Below are 5,047 nucleotides of genomic sequence, written 5' to 3' on the forward strand. Positions count from 1 at the left end.
AAAAAAAAAACCAAACCCAAACCCTCCTAATGCAGCAATGGTGCTATGGTGGGACAGAAAGGGTCATTCCCCTACTCCTGGCTTTTCCCCACCCTACTACTGGCTCATTGGTTAGATGGGCTTCCCAGTGTGAACGCTCCTTCTTTGCTCTTAGAAATTGTATTAAAGGGTCTAGAATTCTCTCTATATTCTATCTTTTTGAACTCCAAACCACCACACTCTGGCAAGGCACCTCAATGTTAAACCTATCTTTCTTTTCTGGGGATGCTCCCCTCTTAATGGGCTGCTGTCAACTGCATTTCCAATAAGTACAGCCAGACTAGAGGCAGTTATATGGTTCAGTGGATAGAGCTGAGTCTGGAGTCAGACCTGAGTTCAAGTCTGGCCTCAGACAAAAGCTGTGTGATCTTGGGCAAGTCACTTAATCTCTGTTTGCCTAGGAGGCAACTGGGTGACTCAGTGGATAGAGCACTGGGTCGAGAGTCAGGAAACTGTTATTGTTAAGTTATTTTCAGTCATGTCCAAATCATTGCGACCCCATTTAGGTTTTTGGTTTTGTTTTTTGTTTTTTTTTTTGGCAAAGATACTGAAGCAGTTTGCCATTCCTTCTCTAGCTCATTTTACAGATAAGGAAACTGAGGCAAACAAGGTTAAGTGACTTGCCCAGCCTCACGTAGCTAGTAAGTATCTGAGGCTGGATTTGAATTCAGGTCTTAGTGCTCTATCCACTGCAACATCCAGCTGCCTTCCAGGTACAAATAAGTCTACTCAAAGTTTTACATCCTTTACAAGTTACCAAACAATCCATTCAAATCTGAAAGGGGCCTACAATTTACCAGGTTCAAACACAGTCTGAATGAGTCACACCCTACACTAACAATTAGAGTTAGAGAAAAGAGCTGTCTCAAGAAAATGGTGATTTTCTACCTAGAAGTAGCTGGGTGATGCAGTGGATAGAGTGCTGGGCCTGAAGTCAGGAAGACCTAAATTCAAATCTGCCCTCAGACGCCAGTTAGCTGCGTGACCTTGGGCAAGTCTCTTAACCTTAGTTTCCTTAACTGTAAGGTAGGGATAATAATAGCCCCTACTACTTGGGCTGTTGGGAGGATCAGGTGAGATAATACTTGTAAATCACTTAGCACAGTACCTGGCACATAGTAGGTGCTATATAAATTCTAGCTCTTATTGTTATTACCACATTCCCACCCCCATACAAGCTAGATTGTGAAGCTGGTTCATAGGGTCATTCATTCAGAGCTAGAAGAGACCTTTTGGGCCATCTAATCTAATCTCATTGTTTTACTCATTTACTATGGCATTTAATGTCATCGTCCTTCATCTTCAAAGAGGACCAATGACATCATGGGGTGATGTCTTGATTTGTAAATAAATTGGATTTAAGTGAGGCAGAGTTGCTCAAGGTCATCAGCCTCACTCTGTCTTCCACAATTGTCACAGTCCAGTGGCAAGACAAAAGTCAAATGACTGGCAAAGGCCTGGGATGTAGCAGATGACCTTGGCATCTCTGATGTCTCACCAAGCTCTACGTGCTGCGCTGCACCTGCTTCAGCCGCCTTTATGGCCTCTGGAATGAACTGTTCCCATTTGCTCATTCCGCCAGAGGAAGCCTTCCCATGCTTGGGGTAGACATCCTCCTGACTTACCAAGGGTTGACGCCTGTTTGTTACCCTCAACCTGGTTCATCCTCTCTGCCGGGACAATTTTGTTGGCATATGGCGGCTGCCTGTGCTACAGCTTCTTAGAGCTACAGGTGACTCAATCACTGAGTCTTAGGGAAGCCACAGCTTCCCACAGGGAGTCAATGGCAAAGCCAGGATTTGAACTCAGATTCCATGCATCTAGATTCAGCACTGCACTGCTCTTAGATATGGGTTGAACTAAATAGCCCCTGAGATCTTTCCCAATCCAAAAATTCTGCCATTCTATGCTTATTGTTATCAGTTGGAGTGAGATCTAAATGGGGGAGGCCTTTGGACATCCCCATAAACCCCACATACTTGTTAAGGCCAATCTGGAGAGAATATATTTATGAATAAAACCATCAAAAAGACTTTCCTAAGCCCTACCTATACATGGTACAGATTAGATGTGGTTGGATAATAAGGTCTCGTATTTCTATCATGCTTTCCAATATACAAAGGGCTTTCAAACACTTTATCTATCATGACACTCACAGCATCCCTAAATATCAGGTAGGGCAAGTATTATTGTACACATTTTACAAAGGGGGAAACTGAGGCTAAGTAGAGCTTTAGCACCTTGCTCAAGGTCACACAACAAGTGGGTGAGTCTAGAGCCTAGGTCTCCTGCCTTCCAGGTCAGAGTTCCTTCCATTGTCTTTATTTTTATTTTTGTAGTTCAGTTTTTATTTCATAACCATAAACTTAACTTGGACAGATTAAATCTAATAGATTTGTGGAAGGAAAAGGGAAATGAAACCCAAAGACGTGGAAACCTGAAAGCCATTTGTGTGACATGGTGTTTGCTATGGACAAGATGGCAGGATTCGCGTATTTCAGGATGAAGTTATCATTGCAAATTTCTCCCCTGGTAGATTGACTTGCCACCAGTGCCATTATTTCATGTGAAGTCATCAACCCAGGAATGAATGATTCTGTGAAAGCAGGATCCCTTTTATCCAAATCACATTTCTCCGGTGTTCAGAGCTCAGATCTTTTTTGCTGTCTTTGGGAAACTTGTCTCCAAATAGCCCAAGAATAACTCGGCCCAGGAGCTCGTTATCAATGGTGATGTCGAAGTATACAATGGGGTTGGCCAGAGTAATTGACGGTCGGGCTGGGTAGAGAAGGAAGTGGCAGCAGGGGTCTGGGTCCAATGGACTGAGCAAAGCCCTGAGCCCTCTGCGCTCCCAGCGGTGTCCGCAAATCCTTTCCATTGCGTTAAAATCCCTCGCCTACGGGGACCTGTGAAGCTTTTGTCTGTTAAGTAAATGAGCCAAACCTCTGAGAGCAGGACCCAAGCTGGTTGACACCTTTGCCTCCATCTAGGCTCGGGGGCAGGTCTCTCCCTCTGCTCTGCTGATTTACTGATCCCCCCATCTCCCCCTGCAGGTGGCTCCTTTTTGTCAGAGCTCAGGAAATGAGGGGGTTGGACCAGATGGAAGGTCCCTTTCAACTCTAAATCTCTAAAGCCGATGATAGCAGAGGGGGGAAGAGGTGAGGTGGAGTAAAAAGGCTGAGCCTCAGAGCTTCTCCCTGAAGAAAGTCCTCAATCCTGGGACTAGCCTTCCCTAAACAGCCTGCCAAAACTTCCTCGGGTGGTTAGGCAAGGTCCCCACAAGAGGTCCGTCATCTCAGCCCTAAACAACATCTCTTCCTTTACTCTGAAATCTCAGATAGAAAGGAACCTTAATCTTCATCTTAAACATCAAGTCCAATCTTTCATTCAGTGCAGTAATTACAGGTGGCTAGCAGCCGTTGCTCAAACACTTCCAGGAATGGGGAACTCACTACCTCCTAAGGCAACTCATTTCATTGAGGACCTGTTTTCATTGTTAGAAAGCTTTTTCTTGTGCTTCAGCTTCTTGTCCTAAAAGCCACAAAGAGGCTACCAATGTATGGGCTAGACCACATGTGGTCCTCTAGGTCCTCAAGTGCAGCCCTTTGACTGAATTCAAACTTCACAGCACAAATCTCATTCCAGGGGTTCCCTGTCCCTGGGCTAGATAGTCCAAAGCAGGTTGGGATCTACTGCATCTGCCCTAGGATGGCCAATTAGTCAACACAACTGAAGCCCAGACAAGACAACCCCCAAAATCTTAAAAACCTTTTGTTGTTATTGAATCGTGTTTCAGTCATGTCTAACTCTTCATGACCCCATTTGGGGTCTTCTTGGCAAAGGTGCTGGAGGAGTTTGCCATTTCCTTCTCCAGCTTATTTTACAGGTGAGGAACTGAGTCAAACAGGGTTAAGTGACTTGTCCAGGGTCACACAGTTAGTGTCTGAAACTGGATTTGAACTCATGAAGAGGAATCTTCCTGATTCCAGGCTGGACACTCTCTCCATTGCACCACCTAGCTGTCCTGTGCTACCTTAAAAATCCTCAAATCTAAAGTAAAAATTGGATTTAGTGAAGGCATAAGTAACAGAGGTAGGCTTCTAAGCCAGGTTCTGTGACCCTAAATCCACCATTGCTTCTGGAATATATTAGTATCATGGAATAGTATGAAGAAAATTGCCTCTGGTAGAAAAGAACACAGGTCCCAATTCCAGCTCTACTCTTGAGGACTCTCCATCTGAGGGATCTCAGATGCTAGCTAATTGACACTTCTCATTTTACAGTTAGGGAAACTGAGGCCCGTGGAGGTTGTTAGCTGTGTGAACTTGGGCTAGTAAATCTACCTCCTGGCTTCTTCTATAAAATGAGGGGGTTGAATGGTATCTAAAGTCCTATAATCGTCTGCCCAGCCGGGTCTTCTGAAGAGGTGGCCGGTCTGCCCCTCCAGTGGCATCTGGCAGTGTTCCCTTGCTTGTTTTTTAAACTTGAAGCCCAAAGGAAGAATTTTCTTCCCTCCTGCTCCAATGTGAGCTTGAGGAGAACTCAGCACCCTCTTAGGATAATTCCTCTCAAACCTCGAATACCCACAGTCTGTCTCAGGATATTTCTCTTGTGGTTATGGTGGTATTTACACAGAAAACAGCCATTGAAACAAGGCACAGAAATCATTTCAGTGTTTTCATTTTTTTTAAATGGGAGGCAGGTATCTTCATGTCAGAGATAAGCCTATCTGTAACTAAAATAATGACTATTTAAGATAATTATGAGAAAGAATTTAAATACTTACGGTACACAGAGGGGGCCTGAACAATTTTCTTCTACTCTATTTGTAATTTATCCTGCAAGCTTGAGCTGTGTCTTTACCTGATGCTCCCCCTGGGGTGAGCAGAGCCAGAAGGGGATCTGTGATGATGCTCAGATCACTGTTCCTTGTCTGAGGGGAGAAGGGGCCCAAGACCCCTATTTTGGGCAGAACTTTTTCTTGGACTCATCTCAGATAAACAATTCA

This window comes from Vombatus ursinus, unplaced genomic scaffold, assembly GCF_900497805.2.
Source record: "Vombatus ursinus unplaced genomic scaffold, bare-nosed wombat genome assembly UNPS02014820.1, whole genome shotgun sequence".
Taxonomy (NCBI): Eukaryota; Metazoa; Chordata; class Mammalia; order Diprotodontia; family Vombatidae; genus Vombatus; species Vombatus ursinus.